Raw genomic sequence first — 14,704 nt, 5'->3', positions numbered from 1 at the left:
GTTTTGAGAGAGAATGAAATCGTTTATATATAAAGACTTTTTTTTTTGCAAAATAAAACAAAGTGCCTAATGTGTGTGTGCGTGCATGTGCTTTCTCTAGCTCCTGACAATGAAAGTTCTGTGTTCTGCAGTAGAAGCTGGAAATCATGACAGTATTAAGCAAAGAATGTCTATTCTACATAGGGACTGCCTCTTTGGAAAGTACCTGGCACTTCTGCATTCTGCTCTGATGAAAATGATACATGTGAAGGGATAAGGGTTGGTGCTTTTCTGCTATCTGAGCTTAAAAGGAAGTGACTGGTGGCCTGAAGATGGTTGCAGTTGTGTATCCGCAGTTGCATGATTGGAAATCAAAGGTACCTGTTGGGCATATAGAAGTATACAAATTCCTTCACACTTTCAAAATGGTTAAAACCTATTCGCACTCATTGACGCTTGCCCAAAAGAAATTTCTCTCCAAAAAGGTCCTTTCATGCCCTAGAAAGGCAGGAAGGTCCCACAGCAGCACTATGCCTGCCATATCAGTGTCTTCTTTTTGGTGTTTTTCCCTTGGAAATGGAAGTACAGTTCACATGAAAAATTCAAGTGGTTGTGTATGTTCATCTCTGGGGGGTACATCTCTCTTCTTTTCTCCACGCTTCAAGAGAAAAGGCATGCTGGGCTTTTGAAAAGAAATTTATCTTAAAACCAATGAAAGAGTCAGTTTAAATATAGTTTGTTAGCAAATGTTAATATTCAAACTAATCATTTATTCAAAACACCATTATTATCTTGTAAGCTCTGATTCCTAAATCCTTTCTTGAAATTCTATGTTCTTATCTTACAACCAAACTTTGGTTTTTCTTCAATTGATTTTTCTCTCTTAATTATTATCTCTCTCATGCCATCTAATCCTTCCTTTTACAAAATAGCTAGGATGGCATTAACCAAGTTAGTGAAGACTCAGTTAACTGCTAAGAAATTCTCCCTGCACCTCACCTAACTGCACAACTACAAAAGTAAGCAGAACAATATTTTGGGGCACAGGGGGAGAGAGAGCTCCCAGAAGTGTTTCTGTGCTATTACCCTTTCCTGGTCCAGCCATTAGAAAAGCACCCAACTTTCTTTGAGGCATTTCTGCTTAGAGAAGAAGCTGGAAATGAATTGGGCAATTGTCCATGTCACTGGGAAAGAGCTTCTAGAGCTTATTTTGCTGAGTACCAGCAGCGATGGGGGCATTGGGATTGGCAAGCTCCCCTGTTTAGCTCAGCCCCTGGTCTGAGCTGGACTGCTGGTGGGTTTGGTAGCCCCTGTCTCCTCTTTGCTGAGTTTTGCCTCAAGTCAGTAGATGAAGGCAGTGCTCACTCCTCTGCTTCCCAAGCCTTTTCACAACGAAAGCCCGCTGATTGCATGGTTTCAGCCTCCAACATTGCCTCATACTTCTTTTAGATGTTTCTATTGCTCAGCTACCTGGTTGCATAAACCAGCCTAATGGCTTCATATTAATCTTGAATGAAAGGCCATAATTAGGCCTGTCTACTTCAGCAGCATTTAACCTAATGCAAACAGAGAGAGAGAGAACAGACCCGTGCACAAGAATGTTACAAACCCTAAAGTAAGAGGGACACTCTTTTCTGGCAAGCACTACAGCTGCAGAGCACGGCATTAATAGAGGAGTTCAGCGGCTGCCTGCTCTGAAAATCTGCAAGGAAAAGCCCTGTTACCATAGCCCCTGCTCGGTTCCTTTGCAGCAGGTGGCACAGAGTCCCCCAAGGTACCGAGGCCACCCTCAAGTTCAGCTCTCCAATTACCCTTGAGAACCCGAATTATCATTCCACGCAAAGAGGGAAAATCCAGTGGGCCCACTGGTTTTTCTGGTGGCCGCATGAACAACTTGTCCTCCACTTGACTGGGTGCTGAGTCCCTTCCCATGGTTTTCCATGTGACTTTACAGCCTGATCATCCACAGAAGTGCCTCTGCCCGCTCAGGAACCTTGTTGCCTTCATCACCCAGGATCCTTACATGGATCCTTGTTTTATTCTAGTGGGTAATGAGGCTCTGTCACGCTCTGCAGCTACCACAGTGGAGTTGCTATTGACCTTCTTGAAGAGTCCAGCTCAACAACTTGCTATTAGCCAAAAGAATGTTGTTGATTACTCATGTACTGAATAATGTATCCTGGCCCTTTGAGTGTGTTAGGACAGAGGGAATTTATTGGCCACTGTCAGTAGCAGAGGCAGCCCAATGGATATGCTTTTAATAAAGCGACTGGCATACTTTGCTTGTGTTTACTTATTCCTCTTCTCCTGCACTACTAACCATAAGGTTGTTGCTATCATCTACAATGTATCCAGCACCCTCACCGATGCTCTTGCTTGGGATTTGGGATTTGAGCAGACTCAGGACACTGGAGAACCCATGGAGACCAGGCAGAGTACTGTTTGTCTACAGCAAAGGCCAGCCCGTGGCAAATGGAGAGCACCTTTGTTCACCAGATTCCTTTGATGTTGTTATTGTCCTTGCTAAAAGCAGTTGCTGTTTATACATAAATATGTATATAAATATATATTGGGGGGAGGGGTGTGTGCATGTTCATTTGCACATTCAGTTCAGTTCTGAATCCTGGCAAATCCTTGCTTTTGGTGACCTGTCGCAGCAGCAAGGTCCACAGGTTAGCTGAGGAGAAAATGGGTGCTCATGGTCCAGTCCAAATATTCAGGCAGCTGGGAAATTTACAACTCTGTGTTCCCTGTTATGTGTACTGTATTGAGAAAGAAATGTAATGATGAATTTCTGTTTCCAAGGAGGAGATAATTTCTTTATTTTGGAGTCTCCTGAATGAGGGGGGGAGGGGGGGAAAGGGAGGGAGATATGGGGAGAGGGAAGAGAGGTTCTATTACAGACACAAAGTGAATTCACACTGAAAAAGAAAGTAACTTCATCTAGGCAGGTTAGAAATGTGAGTTATTTCTGCAGGAGGACATGTTCAGGTGGCAGTAGACAGCATCCTGAAATGAGGTCTCAAGGATGGCTTGTTAAAGCAGGCTTCCTTTCTCCACTTTTCCTTCTCGGTCTCTGCCCGGTTCTGTTTCTGCTGCCCATCAGTCTCAGACTTAATTTGTATTTCCAATTGCTCCTATAGCTCCAGCTGCTGTTGCTGTTCCTTCCCACCCAACTTGGCAGCTGTGGTGATGGGCTTGGGCCAGTGCTGCCCCAGCCCTGCTCTGCCTGCCTGTGGCCCGCTGCTGCACTGCTGCTAGCTGGGGCACCCTTCTCACCTGCCTCAGGTTTGAATTCGTGGCAGAAACAATAACCAGGTGCCCTGTTTGTGTTCTGCCAGGGGCAAACTTTCTCCTGTAGGTGCAGTGCTTGTGTCAATACACAGGACTTTTACACTTAGTGTGATCTTTATCCCACACAGGGCTCAGGAACCTGATTGGAGCCTTCTCCTTCCCACGGGATCAAGCAAAGATATGTGGTGCCAAAGGAGATCCTCTGCTTTTGAGGCAGGACCTTAGAAAGACTTCAGAGCGGAGTCATGGTATATCCAACCTTTGTTTTTGTACTGACCTCCCCATTTTCCCATTTCACTCTTTTTTACTGTAGCAGAGTAAGTTCGACAGCTTTGGCTACAGGAAGATTATGAAAAATGTGGTTTGTCTCTTTCTCAAGAAACAAGGAGTCACACTGGCTGATTTGCCATCTCCTCTGCCTGGGAAATCAAAGTCTCAAGTCTCTTCAAAATAATATCCCCAAAGGCCATTTCTCTTCCCCGCCTCAGTTGTTGTTTCTGTTTATACTTGTTTTGTTTAGCTGGCTATTGTTATTGTGGTTTGTCATTATTTCCAACCCATTGGGGTGGATCACTAGACCAAAAAAAGGACATAGACCCCTCAGAGGGAGCAGAGTCCCAGTCTCCCAGGTCAGTACCCACGCTGACAGGATGCAGACTCATCATTCTCTTTTTCCTGTCCCTGGAATCCTCCTGGCTGCTTGAGGAGGATGAATGCAAATGCAGTGAGCTCTCACTGTGCCTCTGAATAGTCCATGGCCTGTTGGATATCCTGGGAAGTTGTGGACGTGTGCTTTTGGCTATCTCAGGGCCAGGAGGAGCCAGTACTGCACCTCCAGCCCCTGGAGCGCTATCCTGCTTCATAGGTATCTCCATCAGAGAAAGGAACCCTCACCATACCTTTAAGCCAGTGGCTTAGCAAAGAAAAACAGCAGCAGCTTGTGAGAAACTTCATGCTTTGGACATGTAGAAAGTGAGCCAGAAATGTACCTTTAAGATCCCAAGAGGATTTTGGCAGGGCAACACCTTGTTTCTGGATCCTGAATAGGGATGAACATTTAGTCCTTAACAGCCTGAAGCCTGAGGCTGTGCTACAAATCTACAAAAGCACAGCTCTAGGACCCCATAAGGAATTTTAAACTCATAAATTTATCAGTATTGAAGCTGTAGGGTCAAACATTAGCAGTATAAACGTTTTCTGGATTGTGTGCTTACATTACACCCCACCATAGGTGCTAAATCCCTTTTAGGTGGATCAGATGTTTTGCTTCTGTGAGAAGAAATGTGCAGCTTCAGTAACTCACATGACTGGAGCAGGCTTGAGAAATCTGTTTCTGCAGGCTGCATTGGCACCAGAGACGGCTCTGAGGTCTGGGTCTGTGGGAGCAGCCCTCTTCCTTGGTGGTGTTCATGCAGAGCTGGCACCACTGCCACCACCCTGTAGGTGACTCTGGGCACCTTGCACACTTCAGGCTCGACTGGGCAACCTCCATCACTGATTGAAATAATATGCTGAAATAGGTTCAATTTGAAAAATCAGCTGTATTTAAGTATGACAGAAAAGAAGACTTAAAGTCTTAGTGTATTGCTCTTGGGGAGTTTTCACGACAAATTTCTGGATGCTAATCTTTTAATCTGCAGTGTCTCCTGGGGCTGGATCCAGATTTGATCCTTTAAAAGATATTTATCTTCCAGTTTCATTTGGATGCAGTGAGATTTCTGCTGCAGAAGATGACAGAATTCTTGTCTGATCAACACCATTTCCTCTGCTGCCCATCTTCAGATAGTAAGAGCCTTACATGGTCCAAACCTTTCCCCTCAGCCCATCTGTGATGAATCCCTTGAATGAACACTCAAATTCATAAAGTGTGGGTAAGAAAAAGCAATAGAAACATGTTCAGGTACACTTGAAGTTAAAATTGGTTTGGCTTGTTTTTTTGTTCTCTGTGTTCTCACGTAAGTAATGAAATAACAGTAGTTTTCTTATCCAAATATTTATACGCTATTACTAAATTTACCTGTGGTTTCCCCTCCACCCCAAAAAATTAATAAATCGCTGTTTTGCTAATACTGTGTTTGGTTTTTCTCCTGTGCTGTTATCAGGCCAGAACTAAGAGTCATTCCTCCTTTGAAGAAGCTCAGACAAGTGGGTAAGCCAGGCTCAATGTCCCCGGGGGAAAACTTACTTCATTTCTGAAACATTAACAACAGCAATCAAATGAAATGTGAGTATTTTCAGAGTACATTCTGTGCCCTAGGACATTTAAGCTAATTTCTTGAATAAAGGGACTTTTCAGTAACCTTAAAGAAGCGTGCCCTGAAAAGACAGCGCTGAATACCAGCTATTTCTGACATGTACCATCTGCAGACAAATTAGTCTCAGGGAACCCCCATATTCCTGTTTTATCATCTTCAGGAGATTATTTTGTGTATTAATGTTGTGTAGCTTGCATATAGTGGCTGGTAGATGATCCTTCCTTTGCTTGTGTGTGGGATTGCTGTTTTGTGATGGTCCCTTAGAGACAACTTCTGCTGTTTCTTCTGCCTGTTGCTCACTTCATCCCCAAAGTGGGGAACAGGGTTTTATCTGGGGTCTGGTGACTCAAAAGAAGATGATCACCTGATCCATTTTCAACTTGTTTCCAAGCAAGTATTCTTTCTATGCAAATAACACCAGCCACTGCTGCCATAAGCTGTGTGGGTTGGTGCACCTTACCATGCCTGGAGAAACATCTGGGACTGCCACATTTGCAGATAAAACCAAATTACTTTGAACTGTATGCTATTTGCACAACTGTGGTTGGGGATGGTTTGGCCCGTGCCTGACAGACACCTGATTTGAATTGTTTTCCAACAGTCCTTCTAAGTGCAGAAAGTTTCTATCTGCTCCATCTCAGACTTCTAATCCTTAATGCCATCGGAGAATTGGCAAAACGAACAGATATTTTTGGGGTTTATTTTCCCCGAGTGTCTCATCCTTGCATTTAAGCCTGAACATCAAAAAAAAAAACACGCTTAGCAATTAATGGAGACAAATCATTCTTACAGCCAAGGCAATGCATACGATCAGTCTACAAGCAAATGTGTATGTTTATGCTGGCAAGAGGGGTAAGCAGCTTTGTCCTTGCAACAGCACAGTTGTACAAGCCTTGTTTGAGCAACCGGAGCTGTGTCTGTACTCGTAAATTAAACACGGTTGGGACCGTTCCCTGGTGCTGCGGCCAGGGGAGATGGAAACAGTGCATCCACATTCCCAACCTCCTCTCTCCTCCTTGCTCTGCACACAAGCCGCCTGTTGAGAGTGGCCCCAGCCCATGCCAGCTGTTGGCCTGCGCTTGGGAATTGTTTGGGAAAGTTGGCCCTGGCTCTGCAGTGCCAGGCGCTGCGCTAACAATTAAGCAGCGCAGACAATTGCCTTCCAGCGCCTGGAAACACTCCCCAGAGCTGTTTCATTTACCACGATGGGCATTAGCTTTGGATTCAAGCTTTGGCAGATTCAGCTTGGCTTCCCTCGACTTTAAAAGGAGGGAAGCAAACAAACAAAACCCCATGGCATTCAGGGGAGCAGTTCTGCTGCATGTGGTCCTTCTTAGAGCCTGAGAAATATGCAAATACACAGGCTCTATTGATTTGCTTCAAATTGCTCTGCATTGACAATAGAATAAAGACAAAAAGCAGAAATTATCCAGAAGATTGCCTCACTATATTGAAAAAAGGAAAAAAAGCAGTATTTTATATTTTTATTTTATTTTATTTTATTTTATTTTATTTTATTTTATTTTATTTTATTTTATTTTATAATTTCATTTCAGTTAGTTTGGTTTAGTGGATGACAGAGCTTGAGCAAGAAGTCTAGTTGTAGGGTTCAATGTTGAGGCTCTGCAGGGCACTATGTAGAAAAAAGGGGAGGAAATATTCAGAAATGTTCCTTTAAAAAGGCAGACAGAGACAGAGAGTAGAGAAAAGAAGAGGTCTAATCCCTTTGAAGCTTGCAGTTTTATGAGAGCTATGTCCTTGGGAACTGTGCACCAAAGATGACTAGAGCCGCTTCAGGCTTTGCAAAATTACTACAAACATCAGGTAAGTGGCTTTATCATAAAATTGGAGTGGCCATTAAAACTTCAAAGGAGAGGTATGACCTGAATTTTACCTGTCACAGTCTGGAGTATTTATTAGAGGAAGATTTGATTCCTTTCTTCAGTTAACAACTTGATACTCACGTGAGGTCATGAGCCAGATTATAGTTTTCATTGGTGGGATGACAAATTAGATGTTAATATTTTATTGCTCCTGACCTTGGGAATCCATGAACCATTGGACAGGTGAGAGGTGAAGAAAACTCAACCTGGCTCCTTCAGAAATGAGAGCATATTTCTAATACCTGAGTGTGGTTGTAGTGGTAGCTATCCATTGACTAGCTCCCAACTTGCCTGGCTTTGACAGGACACGTACCTTGGAGGATGTTAGGGATTATACTGCTTGCTTTAGGAGCCTTGCCAAGCAGTGACACTGCCCCTTTACTAAAAAACTTGAAATTAGAATACCTGGAAGGAGGGGCAGATTCAGCAGTCAAAATGGTAGTGAAAGATGGTTTGATAAGGCCACCCTTGTCCAGGAACACCCATGTGTTTTTCAAACCTTGGTCCTTCCTCCTAAATCTGGTGCTGGTCGGCTTTACTTGAGCCAGAGAATTCCAGCATCCTGTCATCTCACAGGCACAGGTGGCTCCTTCCTTTCATTCTTGGTGGTGCTGCCAAGTTGGTCACCTCTTCTACTGCCCTGGTTCTTTCTCATTTTCAACGTTCTCTTTTCCATACTTTGAAACTCTTCCCCTAGATACAGGTCTGCCTGATGCTTCCCACCTTCCCTTCCAGTATTTTCTGTTATTCTTCTGCTCACCCCCAATAAGTGCTTTTAGTGTCCCTTTCAAATGAGCAATTGCCTCACAGACCTTTGTCATCCCAGTCTGCTTGCACTGCACCCTAGCACGCACTTGTGGGAATGTTCTTGCCTGCAGCTGTGCTTGTAAATGATCAGAATAGTTTTACTAATATTTGCATTAGACTGAGATGCCTGTTGTTTTAAGAGAACACAGTAACAACATTTTAACAGTGCACACCTGGGATCCTCTGTAAAACTGTTAATCTGTACATTTCAAAGTTAGTGAAGTAACTTCTGCAATGTCCTGGCTGAGGAAATAGAAGTATTATGAGCTACCTTGGCTGAGGCCAGTCGAGAGCAGAACCTGTGGGTGTGCGTTCTGAAACAAATACTGGCCCTTGTAACTATTTGCAAATAGTTTCCTAGATACAGATTTTAAATTGAGATTCCAGTGGTCTCTAGGTGCCTAATCCTGGACAACTGTCAAGATGACAAGCTTGATAATACTTCTAAAGGTATCTCTATGATCAACTTAAGAACTGTGGTCCTTTTGCTTACTAGGAGTAATGACGGTAGTAGCCAGCTTTTGCAACAAAGGCTTATTACAGGACTACTTTTACAAGGACTGAGAAGTCCACAAGATATTTTACATTATCCTGTTGAGGTGCCACTAGCATGGCACCTCTGGTAGCCTAGTCATGGCAGACAAGGAAGGGTAAGGAACTCCTTGAAAAGGAAGACTGGATTTGTGTCAATTTCTAAGCTGTTGATTGCTATGGTACATAGAAGTAAAGTAGACATATACAATCTAGAAGTTATTATTTTAAATGCAAAATTGTCTACAGACAGCCCTATGACAGGACTGGCTCAGACCTCTTCCAACAGCATGATTAAACTTGCAGATAAGGTTGCAATCTTTGAAATAAAAGAAAAGCAAACTACAGCAACAAAGGAAAATGACAACAAAACAAACCCAGCCCAGTCCAAAAGAAAAAAATCAATAATCTGGAGGTGAAAGCCTGTTTCCCTAGCTGAAGACCAGACTGTGTCCAAGCCATCCACTATTCAGCATTGAAGTGACCGAGAACTGCAGCTCTCCTGTGTCTTCAACCTGTCTCAGGATGTCTTTATCTAGTCTTGTCACCTCCTCTTTAGTGACCCAAAAACCATCATCTCATCTCCCTTGCTCTGAATCGTCCTCTTTCCCTCATCTTCCCTTGTTATCTCCCAGTCTTAGTGCCAGGTGCCCCCGACCATGGCCTATCTTTTCTTTCTTCCTTTCTCCTCCCCATTGGAGCTGTGATCAGTCTGGCTGGTGGCATGGCTGGATGTCCACCCCAGCTGAGGTCATCTCACCATGTTCCTACCAGGAAGATCATTCCTCTTCCAAGATTGCAAGAGAGTGACTTATCTTACTCTTCACCACAGCAGGCTCATTGCATTCCCCCTGCTTTCTCCTGCCACACCAGTACCCCAATCCCCTCACATAAGGAAAACCTGGGATTAAATTGTTCCACCACAGCTATAAGCCACAGCAAAACTGGCCTAACTGGTTGGAGACCAGCCAAATAGCAATACAGTGGATCATGTGTCATGGGTACTTACAGAAATGAAATGTCACAGCACTCACATAGGGAAGGAAGACTTGGTCCCAGGCCATGAAGTGTAAAAAAGCTTTGCTGGAATTTTTGCCGGTTGAAACTGATCATAAACTGCTTATTGCCATTGCTAAAAGAGCTCTGGCAAACATCTTGCTGGGAAACATTTTTTTTTTCAGTTACAAATATGAGTTTCAAACTGAATGCAACTCTGAGCAAGATTTGTGAATCAAATAGACTCTTTTGAGCACCTTAGAAAAAAATGCCACAAAAATATGTCCAGAGGTGGGTTATTTATGTTGGAGTTTTATCAAAAAGCCTGTCTGAGACAAAATATGCAGTGTCGCTCTCATCTATAAGGATGTAATCCCCAAAAAAAGGAGGTGAAACTTTCAACATGTTTCTGGGAAGGTCTATTTCCAGTTTCTATCATCAGCGTTAAAAGAAGCTCTCAAGATTAGCAGGATTTTCTTTTAAGTGGTCAGGAGAAAGACCCTCAAAGTGTTATATAATAAAGATGAGTGTTTTAAAGAATGAGTAGCACAAAAGCAATCTAAAAAAGGCGCCAGAGACTAGCTTTAGGCAAACAGAAATCTGTAAAGGCTTGACCCATGTTTTTGATAGGTGACAAAGAATTCAGTATTTCAGGCTAGGGCTAGAAATTGGCTAGCTCCTAGACCTAAATAATCATAATGGATCATATGCGTGCATTTATTTAGAAAAAAGTTCTACTTACAAGTGCCACAATCAGACAGAACATGTCAAGTATCTTTTTGCTGGACAAGGTGCATCATAGTCTGACTGTGTGTCACAAGCCAGGCAAGAACTAAGTAACAGGATAAAATGGGCAGTGGACAGTGTCTGAATTAGGCACCAGTTGCATCCAGCCTTTCTGCTGGTGTCTGATTCCCTGCAGAGCTGGTACCAGCCCACTGTGAGGTCTTGCTACAAGCCAGTCTGGTCACACTACTGTAGCCTCTTGCCTTTGTCAGGCCAAGTCCACTTGGTTTTTTCGTGCCACTACACCATGTCCACTCCATTCCTGTGCTTCCCCTGCCCTGCTTCCCATTCCCAAGGTTTTGCCTGAAGAGTCCTCCAGTTCCAACACTCCATCTTGCCTTTTCGTATCCTGACCAGTCTTTCCTCATACCCAAAATGCTCATTTCCATTAGTAAACCATGGTCACGTAGTTATTGTCTTCCTCTTTCTCAAGCTTCTTATCTGGACTTGCTGGCTGTGTTTACACCATTGGACCCAAGAGTGCTTCCCAATTCCCATGTCTGGATGTGTGGTTAGTCATGCCCCAGCTCTGTGTTGAGATGGAAACCTGGACATGTGTGCTGGATGGGAGCTGCAGCGTGTCTCAACAGGCCGAGCCATTCGGATGACCAGGAAATGAGGGCCCCAAGACATGCTGCAGAGCAAGTAAGTACAGATGCAGCCACTGTTTCTCAGCTATCTGGCTCTTCAGTCCCAGGTCTCGGTCCAATTTTCCATAGTCAGTCATCACTCCCATCTCCACACCCAGCCAGCATAGGTTTCTGTTCCCTGCTTTGGGACAAACTCTCAAAACTTATCCTCCCAGTGGATCCAACTGTGATCCCCTGGTCTGACTTTGATGTCTCACCCTTCAAACCACATCTCTGCTTCCGCCTCCCGCTGCCTTGTTTCTTGCTCTTGCTTCGTTAACATGATCCCTTCCCACTCCCAGCCATTGCCAACAGCCACTGAGCCATGAAGAAAGGCGGCTTTGCTTCTGCCCAGCTGCTTTGTGGGGGCACTCAGGGCATGGTTCCACAGGTCCTTAAAGGTTTGATGCCAAGTGCCTTGGACATGGTGTTGACCACAGTGTGAGCAAAGACCTTGGTTCTTCACGCACAGTGAGACCAGAGTCCTGCACGGGAGATTTAGACAGAGATACCTGCCCAGACTTGTGTGCCCTGCCTGGGACCATGTTTGTGCAGTGAGGTCACATGTAGGAACTTGTGAGAAACGTAGAGTTCAGTGATGCTGAAGCAATTTAGCCTGAGCTGGTTAAAACACCTGTTCAGATGAATTCTGAGCAGGTGCAGACCTCAAATTTTAAAATTTTTCAGCTTCCTGAGTTTGTGTAGATTTTCATGGGGTTGGGAAAAGGCACAGAACTAGATCTGCCATTATTATTGGACTTTTGAGATCTGACCAGAAAACATGGGAACCCAGGGCTGTTTAGCAGAAAAGCCCAAGAATTGCTTTGCAGGCCACAATGTCAAAAATTATTTCAGAAATAGCATGGAAACAAAAAGAAAACCGTGCAGGAGATAGACAGACACCTATAAAATTTGGGCTATATTGTTACATTTTGACAGATTACATGCAATCAATCTTACCTCAACTGGAGAGTGCCTACATTTGTACTCTAAAGGGCTCTAGATGGGTGGAAGAAGAAGACAGAAGACAAAGTACAGGGTGTGTGAAGTCCAGAGATCCCAAAAGGGCAGTGCTCTGTGGGACTTGTACTGTCCTGCACTCCAACTGGAGACCAGATCATAAAATCATTGAATGGTTGGAGTTGGAAAGGGTATGAAAAGTCATCTAGTTCCTACCACCTCCCTGTCGTGGGCAAGGGCACCTTCCCCAAGAGCAGGATGCTCAGGGCACCTTCCAGCCTGGCCTAGAGCACTTCCAGGGATGGAGCATTAGTAAGGTCACTGGAGTCTCAGCACTCAACCCTGCCTGGCTGGGCAGTCTTGGGCTGTGCTGTGTCACACTGAGCTCTGCTGGGGTGCTGCTGGGGCTGCAGAAACCAGCGTGCATCCCTGCTTTACCCCTTTCTGGAATCATGACGTACACCCACACCTAGGAGCTCAGAGGGCCTCCATACACCCACACCTCCCAAGGACCTGCCAAATGGCTGATGTTTTCTGTCTCATTCCCTTGGTGCCGTGTTATTGTTCCCAGTTCAGTGTTTTCCTCTCCCCCAGCCCACCTCCTCACTAGGTCCTTGCATTCAGTCTTCTTACACTTCATATTCTCTTGATGGTCCCTCCCCTCCTTTGAGGCGTGCATGGAAGTTGATGGGGGCGTTGAAGTCTCCCAGCTGACTGACACAAAACACCATGAAACAGCCCAGGTCACATACCACATCCAAGGCAGCCTAACCCTTACAATCCACAGTCCTTCATCCTCCTTTAGCTAGTACAGCCACGAAGAGCTGTGACTTTCAGGTAGACCTGTCATACCAAACTCAAGCAATTTGCAGCCTCTTTGTTCCGCAGCTGTGTCAGGTTCTCGTCTGACTTGAATGGGAGAGGTATTCTAAAAACTGCTTTTGTTTATTTATTTTCAAATGTGCATGCCACAAAAATTAGATTACGGTTTGGATTTTGTCACAGCTGTCTCCTGCAAGACTGATTCTGTTTGTAGCAAGTATTTTCTGGAGGGTTTTCTCTATTAATTATATGCTGCCACCCACTTATTTCCTTAAGGCAGATTTTGCATCTGTGATTTCTCTGTGAAGTTTCCTTTCTTTAAGGTAGCACATCTCTAAGGTGGGCAGACTGATAGTGTAGAAAAAGCTTTTAGAATCCAGGGGTCAAATATGTTTCATCTGCTACACTGAGGGATAAAAAGTGCAGAGACTGTGTGACAGCTTTAATTTACCCTGTGCTAATGCTGTAACCAATTGCAAACTAAGGACGCAGTGGAGAATCCAGCATTGCCTTGATCTTGCAGTCCCACATATGCTTGACATTTGTAAACAAGGAGAAGCATAAGATAAACACAAAACAGTAAGGAGATTATAATTTGGAAATTTGTTAACATAGTTTGGTTTTTCTTTACAGTTAAGTGGCGGAGGGGTTGAGGCATCTTGCTTTGTATGGAGACCCAGCCATTTGGGCTGGAAACTCAGAGATTGAGGCTGACTACCAAAATAGCTGCATTGTATAAACCTCACAGGACAGCCCCACAGAGACATCTCCAATATCACTGTAAGGGTTAAGTTTTGTGGTGCAGCATCTCTGTGTTGATGCAGTGAACAGTGCTTGACACACTGAAGAACTTCCAGGATACTTTTACTCTATGTCTCCATAGGAAAATCTGGGAAACCTAGAAACTGTGGTTCTGTGATAACTGGAGGTGATCATAATCTCTAATGAGTTTATCACTGCTCTTTTATGACAGTTTTGCTGATACAGGAAATTTTGGGATATCCATCTCTCTCTCCGGCTTGGCAGCCCTTGCTTGCCACAGCTCTGTGTTTTGTTTCTGTTTGTCTTTCTGTCCCTGGGTTAAGGAATATTTATTTATTCTGTTCAACATGGGGCCATTTCTGAAGGAAGGATCAGAGAACCCATCTGCATACCACGGGTGTCCCTGGCTGATGGCAGGGATGCCAGGGAGAAGGTGTAAGAGCTGTATGCTCCCTCCTCTTCCTCTCTCTCACAAAGGGATGGAAGCAGCCTCTTCAATCTTGAGCAAGGGCTTTAAATGTGAGGTGCTGTGTATAGAAGGATTTGCTACTGTGTCCTTTCTCAGCAAGTCAGGCTTGGTGTTCATGGTCTTACCTTCTCTGTGTGCCCAGAGCACCGCAGGTAAACCATGGATGGCATGTACATCCTGCAAGGGCTTTATTTGCCAAGCTGCTCCACACAGTTCTGCCTGAGGCCCTTACCACCTGGGATGCAAGCACATTACTTACAGGCTGTGTTCTTGAGCATTTCATACCTTCTAAACCACCTGAAAACCATCTTTTCCTTCTCCCTTTCAGGGACTCTGAGTGTAAACTGGAGTGGAAGCTCAGCCTTTTCACTCTTTGTAGGATGTTGATAGAAAAAGCCGAAAAATTTTAGCTTTCAGATTGGTATTATCGCTTTAGTTCTCTGTGCTTGCTCTCATTTGCCCTTTAGTTGTGACAAAGGTTTGCTTGGAGTAGTTGTGGTTTAATACTGGAGAAGGGAATATTCTGCTTTG

This window comes from Fringilla coelebs, assembly GCF_963513975.1.
Source record: "Fringilla coelebs genome assembly, chromosome: 2".
Lineage (NCBI taxonomy): Eukaryota > Metazoa > Chordata > Aves > Passeriformes > Fringillidae > Fringilla > Fringilla coelebs.
Note: the sequence above shows the minus strand (reverse complement) of the source record.